A 19,029-nucleotide genomic window follows, 5' to 3' on the forward strand; every position below is an offset into this window, starting at 1 on the left:
TCTTTTGACAAGGATATTAAATTCCTCATGTAATAGTATACAGATTATGAACCAGTGATAAGTATAGTGGCCATAATGAGCTCTCAAATGTGATGGAAATAAGCACCCAAAGCTGCTCAAAATGATTTTTTTTTCAATTATATAGTTTTACATTTCATTATTCAAAGACATCATGCACCCAAATTGCATCATTCATCAATAATTTGTCCCAGAAGCCCTTTCATACATACACTTGTGCACGCAGACTGCTCGACTATACATCTTGCCTTCCAGAATTCTATTTATTGATCTTTCTGCAACTACGTCTGCTTCTATGCATGTTTGGAATGCCAGAATCTCGGAATTGTTCACTTAAGATCGATATTACATTGAAAATTGTGTGGAATGTGCCAAATTGAAGGATGATTTTGTCATATACAGTACGATGATCTTGGAGGCTTTCTCGTATGGAGCCTGGTCCATGACCATGCCGATGTCCTGCAACCACAATTTCTGTCTCACAAGTTCCGACTGTTTTAAGATTTCTGAAATGGTGGACAACTGTGTAGTTGGAGCATTTATTGTGGGCATGTAGCCAACAATATCCTGTGAGACAATGATGGAGCTGCTGGTGGTGATGTTGAACCCTTTCCAACTTGGTATTTTCTATCTTGCTGTGTCCGCCTGCCTGGCAACTATTCAGAGGATATTTCTGTTGCAAACAACATCCATTGCTTCATCGTATGCTCCTAAAGATGTTGTGGCTGTTTGCAGTGGATGTGGCCCAACATGCTCACCAGCAATGTATACCGGCAGTTCTTCATGTCCTACATTTACTGTACGGTACGCTGCTTCTGTATCTGAATGTTTGGGACAGTTACCTGATGGAGATGTGGTCCATATCCTGTATCTTGGCCTGTACAGCAATGCCATTCACTCGATGGGGGGTTCCTCTACCTGTCAGTTTCTCTTCTAATCTATCAATGTTGTCCCATGACAAAATGGTGAACACATATGGCTGGATACTGGCTGGAAGGACAGTTTGCTCATTCAAGCTAGCAGCAAGTTTTTGGAGGTATAATACTGTGTCGTTCTCTTCCAGTTCAGTGTATGATATTCCATGACCAAGTTGGTTCAAGAACTCAATTATTAGCTCACCTGGAACGTAGTTCCGGGGAGCACATGGGATTGCGCGTCGTCTGTCCATCAGTCCGTCCACAAATACTTTCAACTTTTTCTCTGAAACTACACATGGGATTTCGATGAAGCTTTACCACGTTCATCACCATGTATGTATCAAAGGTTGTTCATAGCATTAAAAAAAATTGGGCGCTGGGGGAGTTTACGGGGGTTGCCCCCCAAAATAGGTATTTGCTTTCTTCTCAGAAACTACATACAAACAATTCTAATGAAACTTCACCACAACCTTCATCACCTGTGACGTACCAAAGTTTGTCACAGCATTAACAAAATGGGGGTCCACGGAGGGAGTTTACAGGGGGAGGGTTGTTCCCCCCCTCCCCACATCCCCAAAAGCGATATTTGCTTTCTTCTCAGAAACGACACACAATTCCAATGAAACTTGACTACAATCTTCATCACCCATGGAGTACCAAAGTTTGTTTATGACATTAGAAAAATCGGGCTCTATGTGGTTGTGTGGAGGGTGCCTCCCAAAATATGAATTTGCTTTTTCTCAGAAACTACACACCCAGCTTTCGATTTCGATAAAAATTTCACCACAACTTTCATCATCCATGATGCAGTACAGCGGATAAGCACAATAATTGTGCGTTTTATGAGAAAAGCATGAATTTTCTGACATCGTTAGTGAATACCATACAGTATATTTTCAGATGTGGAGGGAAGTCAGATTTGACCTCTGATGACCGTGAGAGGTCAAATCCAAGATGGCTGCCAGTCCACCGGGTCTAATGTTCAAACGCGTTTAATTTTGAAATTAAACATTGTAAAAAAACATTTAAAGTGTCATTTCCAACTAAGTTTGGAATGGCCATTCGTTTGGTGATACTTTTGAGATCGCCAGGAACCAAGGAAATGCATTTCAATCTTGAGGGCAGCAGGTGGCACAATTGTGTAGGCTGATGGCAGAGGTGTCACTGACTTGGTGGAAGAGCCACACTGACTAATCACTTAGTCCACCACAATCAGTTCCGTCATTTGTGTGTGACGGATGCTGCATAAGCGAGATTCCGGTGCCATGGAAGGAATCTTTGGCTGTTGCACAACTTGGATTGTGGTCGACGTTGTCCACAGCCCGTTTTGAACAGTCCGTGACGCAAGTTTGGTGGACACACTACATCTTCCACCCTAAAGCGCTGGCAGACACCATTGGCAATGTCTGATGTGAGTTGCAACAGCCTGTCATAGGAAAAACACAATCCCAGATTGAACAGTGAGTCAACCAGCATTCTACTTTGTGTAACTGCATGGATCTTGAGGGACAGATAGAGTGGGGGTGGAGTTTCTCGGCTGTGGCTATAACGTTCTGAGCTTGGTGAATCCACGTTCCGTGCATGCTTTACGCTGTTGAACACCATTAATTGGGAGATTGCTCAGGCAGGTTTTGTGGTGGTTGTGTGTACCAGCTGAGTCTGATGCTCGATGTTTGCCCCATCGAGTATCATGTTGACTAGAGCCAAGAGGGCTGGTGGCACAGCCTCCTGCTGGCAATTTGCCTGGAACGACCCATCAAAGGAGAAACTTGAGTCAAAGATCTCTTTGCGCACCACCTGTGCTGCTCACATTAAGTGCATGGCATCACTGTCATGATGACAGGCCATCATGAGGGCTGGTCCAATGTCCTTCACAAAACTCAGAATTGTGTCTCTTCCCTGTGAATGTGCCCTCAGATCAGGAAGCGCAGTAAGCAGTCGGTTTTTCAGTCTGGTGGTGTGAATCCGTTTTGCTACAGTCAGACCAAGCTGCTCCAGTCTGACCTTGTACAGCTGAGCGATGTCTGTCAGTCTGAACACAGGAGCACTGCTTTCATCAATGTTCTTGTCTTCCAAGTATGCCACTAGCTCAGCAAAGGCTATGCCATGCAGGCAAGAATTATCTCCACCATTGCCTTTGGGTGCAGCCTGTCTGGCTCTGTTGTACAGTGAATGCAGACAGTGGTGATGGTACTTGGCCTCAATGGCCATCATGTCCCCTGCTGCAAGCTTGGCCAAAAGAACAGTGTCCTCAAGTTCAAGGGCACACTTCCGCACATTTATGTCGATGTTGTAGGTTGATATACAGAACGAGCAGGCTCATAGCAGAAGAAACAAGTAGGCTCTGTTGACTCTGGGTGGCTGTGAGCAGATAACACAGAAGAGGTACTTCGTTGTCCTGTAGTCAATTCTCCCCGACTTTGCTCGTCAAACGTCTTTTTGTTGAATTTTAGCCGGCATTTATTGTGCCACTCAGCCCCGTGTGCCTTCAGAGTGGATTCAATGCCATTTCCGTCATCCAATCGCTCCAGGTGGAGGTCCATTGGCATGTGCTGAAGGGTGTGGAACCGGAGAAGGTCTTCTGCTAGGGATGCATAGCCACTATCAACGGGCTGTTTCGTTGATCTGAGAGGACACTGGAAAGATTCATGTGTTACTACTTGACAGAGGACACAAATGTCCCAGTTAGTGCTGGGGGGTGGCTTGGATTGCTTGGATTAAGAGGGTTGGGTCGGGTCCATCAGGAAGTGATGCTTCGGCATGGTTGCGTCAAAATCACCATGGCAGGAGAGAAGATTCTGAAAGACAAAAACACAATGAAAGCACCAACTACCATACCACATTTTACATCTCGGCTATCTTCTTAGATACATGTCAATATCCAGGATTTATTTATTGGTAAGGGTCAACAAAACATAGAACTCTACAGATAATGCATCTATACCCAGCTAGTCTAAGCATGGATAAACACAATACATAACTGCGCCACATCTGCCTCAAGCACACCCTCTGAGGGGATAAATAACGAAATTCGCCACAATGACACCACTCGGTATTCATTTGCAAATTTCAACTGATTGCTTATTTTTTTGATAAATTTTTACCTTGACCTTGACCTAACTTCATTTCCTTGAATTCTGACATTCTCAAAGGTATCACCAAATGAATGGGCATCCCCAATTTAGTTGGAAATGACAGATAGTTAGTGCTACAGAGTGCGTGAAGAAACTCCGCTCTGAGGATGAGTTCACTGATCTGTGGAACAAGGCCAACGATGCTCACACTTCTACACCTGCACCACCAAAACGGAGACGCACAATGCATAAGAACTTGGAACAGTTTGTAGTTTTGGAGACTACAGGACAAAACAACGACAATGACAAGACGGAACTGCAGAGGGTTTTTACAGCGCAATTGACACTGTGCTTGGAGAGATCGCTCAGCGCTTCAGTGAGCGCAACACACAACTCGCCCGTTCACTCGCTGCCTTGAATCCTGAAAATGGCACGTTTTTGGATCCCCACTTGCTCCAGCACATCATGACATTAACAAAGTCAACCATCAGTGAAACAGAGTGTGTGGTTGGCAAAGCAGTTTATTCGCTCACAGACAGAAAAGCAGCCAAACGAGAGATGGACAACACAAAAACTCCTCTCAACATACCACAAAACGCTGGAAGCCATGCCAAGTGTAGTGACTGCTATGATACTTGGACTAACATTTGGTGCGTCCACTGCCATGTGTGAAAACTCATTCTCAACATTGAGGAATGTGTTCACTGACCATCGACGGTCCATGCGCCATGAACGCAAGGCACGACTGGTACGGCTGGTCTTCGAGAGAGACCTCACACAGTAAATGCCTGAATGAATGGAAGGAGAAGGTCCTCAGAAGATTCCACACTGAGACACGTCGTCTGCAGCTCTTCTGACAGCGAGTACAGCGGTATAAAAACGATACGAGGAGTTCAGATTGTGTGTGTGACTGATGGTGATGCGTGTGTGGTTGTGGTTGCAGTGTGGTTGTGGTCAGCACCCGCCGTGGTCGGCTGCTTTGTACTTCTGATGTTTAAGTTAAATGTTGTGTTTGGTGCTTTGCATATCCCATATCTAGTGCTTTGTGCATAACCTTACCTCTGTGTAATTGACTGATTTAAATGCGGACCTTGTGGTATCTTCAGGCTGGTCGTATTTGCTGTTGATAGTTTACCGTGATGATCGCAGGTCATAGCCGAGTGTATCTTATTTCAAAGTGCACTGATTCTGGTGCCAACCTCACCCGTTTAGTCATTGTATCTCTGGTATATTGATTTTCTAATGCCAATTCTTCACAACACCTTGTATAAGTGCACCTGAATTGGTGCCAATTGTCTAATCATTGAATATCTGCATTGTGAATGTGCCAGTTTGTTGCGGCTCTCCTGCATTCGAATAATTTTAGGCCAAAAACATCGGAACATATTAAATCTCGCTGAGATAAATTTTGTTAGTATGCGACGGCAACCTCAGTATAGATGTGTCAATGCTGCATGAATACAATAGTATACCGGGTTATCAAAAATATTAAATCTAATAATTGTGCCCCCCCCCATCCAGTTCATATGCCCCCCTTAATACTGAGCCCTGGCTACGGGCCTGCACGTGACTCTGGGTCCTCCATCTGACAATCGTTTATCTAAGAACACATGATCTCCTTATTGGGAAATTGTGCCCTCGGCAAATGTGCTGTTGTTATCTTTATTGGATCTTGATTAATGCAGCCGAGCTTTCCACTGGCAGAACGCTGGACTGATATGAGAGCCAATTAGTTGGGGAAGTATAACTTCCCCGCTAATCTACATATGGGCATTGCTGGACCATTGGAAGAAAGGACAACCACGGGCAGTTTGGAAATATAACAGGAATATTATATTTACAATAAGCGATGAGGAGTACGGGAATGAGGGAAGGGAACACAAGGACTTTAATGACGCCAAAGGGCAACTGGGGCAGGAAAAGGGAAAATGCAATGAAAAGAGCAATAAGATGTGCATTTACAAAAAGGAAAGAAAATTTACAAGTTGCAGACTTAGCTTATCCTATGCCTTACCTTCCGCATAACAAAACAGGGTACCCATCAGACCACACACACAGGGAGGCTAATTGGGAAGGGCAGGGTCGCCTTAGCCTACCAGAATATACGTCACCATCACCCTCCCCAGCTTGATACACCTCTCTGGAATGGCTCCAACACTGCTCTCCACAATAGAGGGTCTATGAGCTCCGTCAAGAACATGAACCAAAGCCTCCAGGACCAGGTAAGAAGTGAGGGCAATGCAGAATGTCCAGAACCAGGGCAGAAATGAGCCTGAAGACCAGGGCAGAGAGAGAACGAGTGCGTGTGACAACCAGGACCAAGAGAGCTCAAGGTCAGAGAGAGAGAGAGAGAGAGAACCAGGTGGTGAGCACAGCTTTATAGCCCCTGGGGTAGGCGGGGCCAATGAGCCACACATCAAATCTTCCGAGGTGGCCTGGGGCCAGCTATTGGGCCACGACAGATCCGATGAGATGGCCCCATGCCAGCCATTCGAGGGTTCCACTGCAGCCCCACCCATTCTGCTAACCGGCCAGATATTCACTCAATTGGTCCTTCTGGCTGTCGTCATGAGCAGAGTCCAACAATGTCCATTGCATAAAGCCATGGAATGGGGCAATAATTTCAGGTAGGCTGGGTCGTGTCCTGGTCCGTTTACCAGTCATTTTGGGTGGAGGAGAATGAATGGAGATAAGGGGAACGACATGCAGTACAGGGGTAGACTGCAATAAATTACATTACAGGGTAGACCTCCACACAGACGAACAGACAAGCAAGGACTTTATGGGGCTTTAAACAACAAATGGGAATTCGAGAATTTGGCGCACATTCCAGAATGCTGGTGTTTGTCGCACACGTTGAACGTCATGGCAGTAAAACAGGCACACCCTATGTGATGACGGCAGTCACAGCGCTGATGTCTCTATTATCCCAACGGGTTGAGAGGGGAAGCTAACTACCCAACCCAATGCATTTAATTACATAATAACCCTTATAGGGAAGGCGCTATTCTTAACGTTCATTTCGGAAATAACTATTCGAAAGAGTCTACGTGCCGTGTGCATTTAAATCTCAGCATGCGGTTTCTAAAACCGCAACAATATTTTGTGGGTCATCCATGCCTTTCAGTTGTTACCTGGTTATCTTATCCAGCCGCTACCAGGTGAGTGCCCAAGGGTATTGCCCCTGTGTTTTTAACATTGCCTGTGAGTGTCTTAACAATGTTCGGGAGCATGTCTTTTAATAGTTAAATGTAAAAACTATAACGAGTGAAAAAAATTTCATTTTGAGCGACTTTGGGCATTTATTTCCATCACATTTGAAAGTTCACTGCGGCCATTACATTTATCACTGGTGAATTATTTTATACCATCACATGAGGAATTTAATACCCTTGCCAAAACGATACAAAGCTTTGGTGAAAATACTTGTATACATTCTTTATACACTATAAACTGGCAATGACCTGATACATTTGGGTGAAAAATCTGGCAACCGGTGACCTTCGGGGTAGGGTGCACACTTGCGCCTTTGTGTAAAAGGCTCTATTTGTAACGTTGCTGGGCTTGGGTCCGATCGTGAGCCAAATTTGTCCATGGGTGAGGGCGATGTGGGTGATGGAAGAAGGCTGGAAAGGCGAGCTTGAATGGTTTTGTTTGAATGAAAATAAAGTCCGGTGTGTATTTGAAGCAGACAAGGTGGTTATCAGTGGCATTGTCGAAGATTGTGGTGAAAAAGGCGATGGTGTTGGAGATGGCAGTTTGATTGTGGCATGCAGATTCAAATAGGTTTTGGTGTGCATGTGCAGATTAGGCTGCGAGCAGCATGTGCTCGGTTGTATGAAGAGAAGTTCATGTAGAGAGAAGAAAATGGGGAAGAATTGGGGGGAAAAAAAACCGAAAGAATCTCTCACAATGCATATTCCCTTTGTAAAGTACGAGACACAAGAGAAGTATCTGAAACAAGTGATAACGAAATAACTACCTTGGGAACCGCTAGATGTTGTGTGTCATCACCTTGGGTTCTTGGTTCACAGAACTGTCACAAGATATTGCATGACTGTACAACTACCTTACTTTTAAATAGCCAGCCACATCATACCTTTCTAGACAAGAAGAGAAAAAATTAAATAGGACCACTGGACCTGTACTTATCTGGGCCCTGGCCTAATGTTGTAACCTAAATTTGGTAGCATTCTGACTGATGGGTCTGGAAAAGAAGATTTTTGAATGAATTTATGGAATTTTCCCAAAAATTTACTGTTTGCCATTTTGACACACTTCAGGTCACATGATCGGCAAGACCTCCACAATTTAATATCATGACCCTCTCCTGATGTAACCCAAATTTGGTAGCATTCTGATTGGTGGGTCTGTTGATTCATCAGCTTTAACTGTGGTTGCTGTCCTTAGGAGACCTGTCACAAAATAACTAATTTGACTTACTCCTGCATAACAAGCTTGGTATGTGCACTTAAATAAGTCAATTCTACTGCATTTACTATTTGTATCGATCGTATCAACAATTTCTTCCCAGCATCATTAGTTTCAGCTTGTACAAATTTGGCAGTTACACGTTTAGCCTGAGGTCCTTCACGTAGCTTTTCTTTTCTCCATACAATACAGATTTTTTTGGTGGAACATTTGATGACATGGCTGCTGTCTGACGGACTACCGATGCTGCTGGATGAGAGCGCAGACATTTCTTCAGAGAAGGAACATGTGGAGCAATATCTTAAAATTCAAGTGGAGGTTGACTAGCTGGAGTTGCTTGTGTTTTGTGGGCCATTGCTCTTTCAACTTTAGATTTGTCTGTAAAACGGCTGCAGCAGACATGGTGGTGTCAATAATGAGCTGGATCGATGTTTTCAACATTATCTGAAAACATACATCCAACAGCTTTGCATGTTATCTCTTCAAGGATGGAATATGTTTCGCTTGACACCCAGTCATCAAAAAGGCATTATTTATTTTGTTTGTGAAAGGCATCCCTCTTCACTTTCACCATCATCACCAATCACAACGCAGATGCACATAGGCCAGTAATAGAGAATCAGAAACTATTTCCTCTTCCGTTTGATGATAACTTTATTCGATGAATGTTGTGTTATTTTGATGAAGGAAGAGAGAGCAACATTAGAGAGCAAGAAGTAGGATGGTACCTGTCCCAGTACCCATGTTGAGTGTACCGGGATAGCGGAAAGGTGAGGTTGAAAAATGAGGACGACTACCAGATTTGTTGGTCCATTCAGTCATCAATTGTGAACCAGCTGGGAAAAATAGACTAATATCACAAATGGCTGCATGGCGGCCTCTACATTTTCCCCATTTTTGAACCTAACCTTTTTGCTATCCCAGTACGTACACCCAAGTTACGGATGACACTGTGCTAAGATAAGCACCGTCTAGTAAGAAGAAGCAGCACACCCACCTTGTTGGAACAAATTGCTGCTTTTTTCAGCTACTTCTTATTCAATTCCTTCTGGGTCGAACCATTAAAAAAAAATTCACACACCCTCGACCATGATTGTTCAGTAAATGGCCCTATATTGCTGAGATTCTTGTTGCAAACATGGATAATGCAACGGATTTTGGACCACAGGTGCTTTCACATGGGCACAGCCATCTTGCTTCACCTCTGATCACGTGTTCCGATTCGCTGCCTGTGATTGGTGGTGGAGAGTAAAACGCATGAATTTTGCATCAGACTGACCACGTACTCGATTCAAATTTCGGCCAAGTTTTTAACATATCATAGCTTTCGACACTTTTGAAACTGGAAACATTCATAATACACTTTGTATTGATGTAATCTTAACTTTCAGCCCATCAGATTGTAGTGCCTGACTGGGTGACACAAAAGTGAATGATAAGCGGCTGCAGCTCATGGCCTAATGTGGTTTCTTACCTGTAAACTCTCATGCATTTGGCATGACACTCACACTTTTGCAACTCTGGTCACGCTATCACGCCCAAATAGTGATATATCACGTTTTAATTCAATTTTTTTTTTTTTTAGAAACAATACCATATATGTTTTTAACAAAGGCATGAGACGGCTGCCTCATCAAAACAGCTGAGTTTCCAAACAATGAAAACCGCTGTCACTGTTCCATAAAGTTCAGCGCACGCCATTTTTGTTGTCATTCTCACGAGCAAACATGGACGTGAAAAGCGGCTCTGAATCTGACAGTGATGGTCCTTCAACATCAAAACAACCAAAGATTACGAAGTAAGGTATCATGGCGCCGCGAAGTACGTCCCGAAGTTGAATCCAAAATGGACGAAGAAATATCTGTGTTTCATGTTCAATTCCTTCCGATGCACACTTTCCAAATGATGAATCAGCTACAAACATCAAGGACTACGTGATGTTGAAAGACCCATCGAAACAAATGCACAAAAGTACTTTGAAAAGATCAGGTCTTTATCAAGATCCCTTGTACAGGGTGGGGCATTAAGATCTGACACATTTGCAATCTTTCTAGCCGGAAGCAGTCTTGGCATAACTCATTATTGCTTTCTTTGTTTTACAGATAATACTTGAAAGTTTTTAATTCTGGAGCACTTTAAATGCAATGAGCATTTCTTTTTTTAATTTTTAATTGTTTTTTAAATGCAATGAACACGCCAATTTCACAAACAAGATCATCATGACAGATGAGGCACACCTTTATTTGGCAGATTTAACTCCACCAGATTTCTTCCTATGGGGATTTCTTAAGGGCAAAGTTTATAAGGAACATCCAACATCGATCAATAAATTTGAGGCAAACATCACTGCAACCATCGGCTCTATTGATCAAGAGACATTGCTTGCGGTAATTAACAATATGATGATCCTCTGTCATGAATGCACGAATTCGAAAGGGGCCCATTTGTCTGATGTAATTTTGAAGAAATAAAGAATCAAAATTGGTTTTACAAACTTAAAGTATATTCCTATGCTGTATTGAAATTTTATTTTATTTGGTTTAGAAACAAAAAAGTTACAAGGATAATAAAACCGTCAGATATAAATGCCCCACTCTGTATTTACACCAATTGCAAGTCAAAACACCATTGGTGAAAAGGTATTACAGTATATGTGTGTACATATATAATTAAAACTGGTTTTTCTGTCGATAAGAGTTTCAAGTTGAATTGTTTGTTGGTTACATGACCAATGAGCAGTTTTAAAATTCGTGTAAATGTAGTAAAACGCATCCATTCATAATCTATGCCAAGATAGTTTTCATTATCTCTGATGTAAATAAAAATGTTAATCTATTTCACGGTAATTAAATATTTATATTCCATGTTATTGTCTTTAGAAGCAGTTGATAATTAGATGGTTGATTTGTAAAATTAATATCAATTAAATGTATTAATATTAAATTATATAAATATTAATTAAGCATTCTCACTCCAAGCAGGTTGGGGTTGACAGCTATGTGGTTGCGGGAGGCAGGGGAGAGGGGTTGGAGAGAGGGTGCAAACCATGTCGTTATTGGTATGTAATAAATAGATGGCTTCAAAATGGCTGCAATCTCTTTACCAACGCAGACAGCCAGGTGGGAGTGTACTTATCGGCTTTGCTATCATTTTAAATGGAGATTACTAAGCGCCAAAGCGCAAAAAAAAAATCTTCACAGTCTAAACGATCTCTCAATTCAAGGCAGAATTTTAGCCTTGGCTGCAAATGCTTTCCATATGATGGTACGAATAGGAAGATCCATATGCTGTGGCAACACTGCAAAGTTTACAATGATTTCAAACAAGCAGAGAGCTGCACCGCACATGCTGGTCATGACTGTTCTGTACTGCAGGCAGAAATGTTGTTGTCAGTGTACAAGTCCAAAAGCAAACGTGTAAATCGCTGCAGTTTAGATGGTATTGGAGGGAGGGTGGGGGATGTGGAGCAAGTTAAGATAAATTAGAGACGGCATTCCAGTTTTGACTTCAGGACAAACATCTGAGGAACACAACCTACAGAAAGCACCAGATCCAAGCTGTTAATGGCATAACCGAAACATACACACACGGAGCTTTGGTGCAGAAAAAGGCCATTCGGCCCATCATACCTGTACTGCACCAATCCAAGAAACCATCACCCATCCACACACAAGCTACTTACAAGTCTTGCCAAAATCTCAAGTATCCCTCTTTCTGCAATGCAGACAGATACTATCTAATTCAAATTTAAAACACAACTACCTCCTCGATTGCCACTAACTTTCCAGGGAGATCCATTCCATGCATTAACTACCCTCTGACTGAAAGACCCCTGCCTTAATACGGTCCAAACTCTCATCTTCTTTACCCTCAAGATATGTATGGCCGCTGGTTGTAACACTGTCCAAAACATCGATGCTATATATTCATTCCAAATGGATAATGTGCATGAAAAATGTCCATGATAGATGAACAAAGAAAGACAATCCAATCCATTGGGACCATCCACTGTCAGAGCGTTGGTGCTGCCAAAGCAGTCTCCTGGGCTAGTGGGCAAAATCCTGGATGGGTCACCACTCCGACACAGTATACTCAAATGGCTCAATCATCCCAGCAAGCTGGTACTCATTTTACCGACCTCGGAAGGATGACAGGCTGAGTCAACCCCACCTGGTATTAATTCAACAGCCAAGCAGGATTTGAACTCAGGAACCTAGGATCCCAAGTCTGCCACCATAACCATTAAGCCAGGCAAAGAAAAACAGGCAGAAAAAAAAGAAAGAAAAATTAAAATTCTGCTTCAGCCCAATGATAATTTTTAAATCTAAAAGTTACTAAATGTGCACTCAATAGGTGTTTAATGAGAAAGACAGTAATACATACAATTTTTTTTTTTTTTGTACATCCATCGTATATGAATAACTCACAGCGGCACTGCTGCCATAATCAGTGTCTTGAAAGTTTAAGCAAGTGTAGAGGTTATTCCAAATGAGATACTCGAGAGCTGCAGATGATGCTCCAGTCAGTGGTATCTACAGGGATGTGTAACCGAACAGATTTGTTTGTGCTTTCATCATCAACCCCTTGCTGTGACATAATCAAATGAACGGTGGGCCCCCTAATAGCTCTTGAGCTCGACGAATTGAAAGAATAAAACGCACATTCTGCACATTTTCTTTTGTCGAAATTTATGTCGTATTTTGCATATAGTGGTGGGACACTTTTGTTGTTGGTTTGAAGTGGAGCTAAGGGGGGCCTACCCATCGCTTCGCTGCCAGGTTTAATCAAAACGCAGCATGTTTGTACTGCACTTCACAAACATATTGCATTTCTGTCTGCGGATCTCAACGAGTGTGTAAAATAAAGGGAAACGTGCAAAAATGGATCTGTTGTTGTTACTGCTACCGTGGTGGCTGCAGTTGTTGGTGTTTGTGTGCTCCTTCTGTATACTTATTTTTTTATTTTTTTTTTGCCTCGAGAAATATTACTCTATAATTCTGTGTGCTTCCATATCATAGAGGGTTCTAGCTGTCATAGAATAATAAATGTTACGTTAGAACCAGTGTTAAGCAAAATTTTGTGACTTGCTACTTGACAAAATCGACTTGAGACTTGGACTTGGGACTTTGTGTCAGGGGCTTGCGACTGACTTGTGACTTGAGTTTATAATGAATTGTTGACAATGTTCAGAAAGTAATCGTTGAATGAATGAACATTGAATTTAAATAAATGGTAAATAATTTTCAGCCATGGAATGCACGGTTCAGTCATTGATGACATATACCATGTACATGTACATGTATGCAACATGTCAGAGCTTACAGCCGTTGGATCACATATTGTTCGCCAGTAAGGTTGAAGGGAGCATCCACTATCCAGACAGCGCATCACATCCAAGCTGCAAGTACCAGTCTCAACAACGTGCGAAACAACTTAATTCAAACCATTAACATTCATGCCGAGTCAGGGAAACTTGGCCCCTGATCGGTAACCCCATGCACACCCCGACCACCATGATAAAAAATATTTTGTGATGATTGAATTATATCAGTTGACTTGGATTATTTCAACTTTGTCAATAATTGTAAATTGTATAACGACTTGTCTTTTTAAAAGGAAAACGTAAAAACGTATGGTACTTTAAAAGACATCAACTGAAGTTAATAAGATGTGTTTCATTTTAAAGTACATAATAAATCGACAAGTAAATTATTAAAATCTCCTTCCCTGTTCCTTCCTTAGATGGATGTGCTGATGGCCGATCACCAGGCTGGCTTCTAGGCCGCACTTGTGTGGTTTTAAATTATTCATGATGGTGGCAAACCTTCGCAAAGTGCTCTCATTCGGATATTCAAATAAATTCGAGAATTCGGCCATAAGAATAAGCGCTGTGTGCCTAAAATATGGCACAAAAATATCTGATGGTTTTTCAACGACATCAAATTTCATTTGACACTTTCAAACGGAAGATTGTCTGTCCAAAATGAATGCATGATAGGAAGGCGCACCTAGAAATGCCGAGCGTACGTACTGTCATGTGAATGGTACAAGCAAGCCATTGACCAGATACAGCTCGAGGAACACGTGAAAAGTCTCACCATGGCCAAGAAGCTATAGCTGTCTGTCACTGGTGAACACTAACCACCCTTCTCCAGCCTTCCCAAAATTGGTTAGTCACCTTTTCAAGTTTCTTCTCCAGTGCTGCTTCCTCGCTTGTCACGGTTGATGCATTCAGTGCAGTTTTCTGCTGTACCTGCTGCCACCATCATAAGACTTTCTGTTTTGTGTAAGCCATTCAGTATTTATTTATTTACTGATGTGTCATTGCTAGACCACACATTGAAAACTCAAGGCTTGGCAGTGCTGGAGGCTGCTGAGTCAGATCGGAAAGAGAACTTGGTTGGCAACACAATCTGGGCATCAGGACACAGGATTTTATCTTACCCAAAAGATCATGTTCCACAAATGAAAAACATTAATCAAACTGTTACAATTATTTTTCAGTTCTCTTATTATATCCCTTCACGTCTGATGATCTTCGTGTCTTTGACAATTTCTTTTCAGGGACCAGTGACCTGAGACTTGAGAAGTCAATCAGCTCTGCATCAAGATTTTTTAAACTCTCCACCCGGTCCCAGCTGATCACTGCCTTATGTAAACTTTCGTATACTTTGGTCGTTCTTTTTGCTGTCTTTGTCATGATCATCACCTTTACGATTTATCGTTGTAATTAATATTCAGATTTATCTTATAGTTGCTGCTTTGCTACCCCTACCCATATGCCATCCCATCATTCTAAAAAATGCTTCTTTACACACCTGTTCATTAATATCAATATGTCATTCCCTTGGCTTTGTGTTTGAGTTTTGTATCTCACCCAAAATATTTCGATGTTTGCATTACAATATTCAAGTTCTGAATTACCTCTTGTTCCTCTTCGAAGTGTGGGAAGAGGTTCAAGGACAGGCTGCTCACACTTTTCTCATACCATTCCACACATATCCCTGGGCATTTATGCTTGTGGAAGAAGCTGAGGGCAGACCTGGATTCCACGAGAGCTCCCCGGGAGTCCATCCAGTACAATTCCAGGTGCACTGAAACAACTCATGCAGCTGCCCAAGAAAAATACAGACACCATTCCTGACATTACAATCATTTAAATACCTGATCGGCACCACAGAGGCGTAGACAATCAAACTGAGTGTTCTTCACACCAATAACGACAATATCAAGAACTCCAAAGAAAGATAAACTTGCAGTGACTGCTCACAGAACTCCAGGAGAGCAAAATGGAACATGACCTCAGCAAGCTAGACTCCTGTAATGCTGATCAGGACAGAGACAAAAGAAAAAAAGAAACTTAATGGGAATCATTTTTTTCTTTTCTGACAACAAATTTAACAGACCTCTTCCTGATAGTCCTTTTATAAAAATTTAACCCGTTTGTAAATTTAACCCATAATGTGACCCATAATTTCACCCACACACTACATTTGATACCTTTTATGTTAGGTTGCGGACTTGCCGAAGTTTGGAGGTCCTAGTCCCAAAGAACCACATTAAAAAAAAATACATTTTATTAGGGTTGTTTTTTTTTTAATCAGATGATTCCAGCTGTTTGTGCATGCTTTATATTAATGAAAATGACTTCCGGACTCATGGGGGAAAGCTTTGTAAGTCAAAGTTGAAAATTCTTATGAAAGATACCTGCAGTGCCAATCACCCACAGTGCCAATCACTGTTAAACATCAACTATCTCATTTATAATAAAGCACAGTGTGGTTCCTACTATAATCTTCTGCCAAATTAGTTCTTTTTCAAAGGTTTGCACAACCTGTCGGACCCAATGAGGAAACTGTACGAACGTTTGATCAACTTCATGCTGCACGCAGAGATCTCGTCACTGCGAAGTTTGGCTTTAACAGAGTGTGAAAGTTCATGGGATAGATTATCTTTCCATGAATTCATTTCATTTCTCATAATGAAGTATAAAGAGTGCTTATTCAATGTATACCTCTCCCCATAACATTATTCATGGCTCTCATCATTTGATGAGGTCAAAAAGCTTACAGTGGAGAAAAGATTTGAAAGAATTCTTATAATCATCCATCCTTAACCCACACTCTGCTTCCAGAGCAGTGCGGTTCTTCCGAAGTACTTCCCGTGTTTGAGAAGCAACCGTGATCAAGTTGCCACTCCGTCAATGGATATTATGGGTTCTGGCAAGAATTTAGCTAGGGTGCCGCATACATAGTGGGCTACTTTCAACGAAAAGCACCGTGGGGGGTATTTAACATCCTCGGTTGAATGATCGCAGATTGTATCCTCTCGGCTTAATGTCCCTCAGAAGGACAACTCACTCACTGATGCAGCACCCGACCTGTGAAGCACCAAGTTGTCAGTTTGGAGTCGGGTCAGTGAATCAAACTCAGCTGGACAAATCAATTAAAGGCTTCATTTGAGCCTTCCAATCAGCCAAAATTGTTATCGTGAACATCCTCATTCGACATCATGTTGGTAAACAATATCAATGCGTCATTCTCAGGGTCATCATGCAGTATTCCTCGTATTTGCTGTATTTCCTTCTTGGAAAACTTAATCACGACTTCCTTGTAAAACAACTTCGATCAGAATCTGTCCAGAAGAAGGTCACACGAGGGTGGGCGACACACTTTGTATCGAAGGATTTAACTTGCATTGCTGTAAAATCATTTTCTTTGTTTAAAAGAAAAAGAAAAAAAAACCTCTCCAGCTCCTGCATGAGGAATTTGAAACTGACTGCTGATGAGTTTTAATTCCCTAGCACCATTTGGATTCGATCTCCTGCCGGGTGCAGCTGTCTGAGCATTTCACGAATTTTGAACTCGGAAGACGACCCACTCACTATACAATCTTCTCAAATGTCCGGGTTGCTCTTACATCAGTCTGTAAACGACATTAATTTGTTAAGTCCTCAATGAAGAAAATTCCTTGAATCAACAAAGTTTTCCATGAATGAAGTTTTGAGAACAATCAGTTCTAAATTTTTCTTCCTTGTGTTAAAACATTGAGCCCTAATGTTTGACCAGACTTGGTGGTGTAATGGTTGGAGTATCCACTCTGGAGATGGGAGATCAATCTTTCAAACCCTGACAGTGACACCAATAAAAAAAACTGCTTCCCTTGCTTTATGCTCAGCATTTAAAAGGATAGGGGGAGGATTTTGGGACAATACTCTGGGCAGAGTGTTGGTGCTGCTGAAGCAGTCTCCTTGGCAATTGGGCACAATCCTGGACAGGTCAGCACTCTGACACAGTACACAAGAATGCTGGTACTCATTTTGCCAACCTGGTATTAATTTAACAGCTGAGTGGGATTTGAACTCAGGACCACATGGATCCAAAGCCTACTATCCTAACCATTAAACCAACACCAGGCATATTTAAAAGGATAGAGAAGGGGCAAACAACCATTAGTTGGCAACACTCGAGGATGCTTTGATGAGGTGAATTGGCTTCTCCTGCATCGAAGTTTCTTGACAAGGAACTCATATTTATTTTTATAAAGCATCCAATGTTACAAGAAATGTAAGTTAGACTCTGTTAGAAAAAAATGTTGTCAACCAAATGAATGTTGAGGGGAAAGAAGGTGAAGTGATATTTTGGTTCTGAGCCCTTCTACAAAGCAAAAGAGTCTCTCTCTACCAGTCTCTCTCTACCAGTCTCTCTGTCTGTCTGTCAGTCTCTCTGTCTGTCAGTCTCTCTCTCTCTCACCTCCCCCCCTGCTGGTGGTTTGGTTTCTGGGCATGGTGTCATGGCCGCCGTAGGCTCGTGCTCTGTGTTGTGGTGAGATCTCGGTGCTTTTTTCTTCCCCCTTCAATCTCTCTTTTTCCTCTTTTTCTTCTCTTTCCCTTGTCTGAGAGAGAGAGAGAGAGAGAGAGAGAGAGAGAGAGAGAGAGAGAGAGAGAGAGAGAGAGAGAGAGAGAGAGAGAGAGAGAGAGAGAGAGAGAGAGAGAGAGAAAGAGATATGGTCTATTTGGGTGTGGCCTACCTGTTTTGATGAGGCCTTGTTCGCTTGGTCCTTTTTTTCTTTGCTTATAATGCACTTTACTTCGTTTTTAGTGTGATCGTTTTTTCGTTTCACCCCCACCCCTTTCTTTGTAAGACTCGAGCAAAAAGGGGGAGATAAGCTGCAAATATGGCGGATACACGCACTCGGTTTACGGCATTTGATAATTTAACAAGGAAGCATGCAATGGTGTGCATTGCACCTGAAGGAATTGCCACCGAAGACATTGTTTTATCAGTGGGGAAAATAATAGGGAATCAAAAATGTCAGATCAGCATCAAAAATGAATTAAAAATTGTTGTCTTTGTGTCTGATGAAAAATTTGTTCACGATGTTGTAAGTTCAGGATTAACTACAGAGACTGGTCTATTCATATTGGCTTCGCCAATGGATACCCCATCAATGAGAATTGTTATATCAAATGTACCCCCGTTTATAACCAATGACAAACTGATGTGTATTATCTCACGATACGGAACAGTTGTGTCGAAAATCTCGATGATTCCTTTAAGAGCTCGAGATGAATGGATTAAGCATGTTAT

At 42.1% G+C, this 19,029-nt stretch overlaps 1 pseudogene; it reads right to left on the reverse strand.

Annotated features, from left to right (window-relative positions):
• Nucleotides 1-214: 214 nt before the first annotated feature.
• LOC147032100 (uncharacterized) lies at nt 215-15,514 on the reverse strand (annotated as a pseudogene).
• Between the last annotated feature and the right edge of the window lie 3,515 nt (nt 15,515-19,029).

The sequence above is a fragment of the Eptatretus burgeri genome, chromosome 2, assembly GCF_056783735.1.
Source record: "Eptatretus burgeri isolate ZD-2024b chromosome 2, Ebu_testis_v1, whole genome shotgun sequence".
In the NCBI taxonomy this organism is placed as follows: domain Eukaryota; kingdom Metazoa; phylum Chordata; class Myxini; order Myxiniformes; family Myxinidae; genus Eptatretus; species Eptatretus burgeri.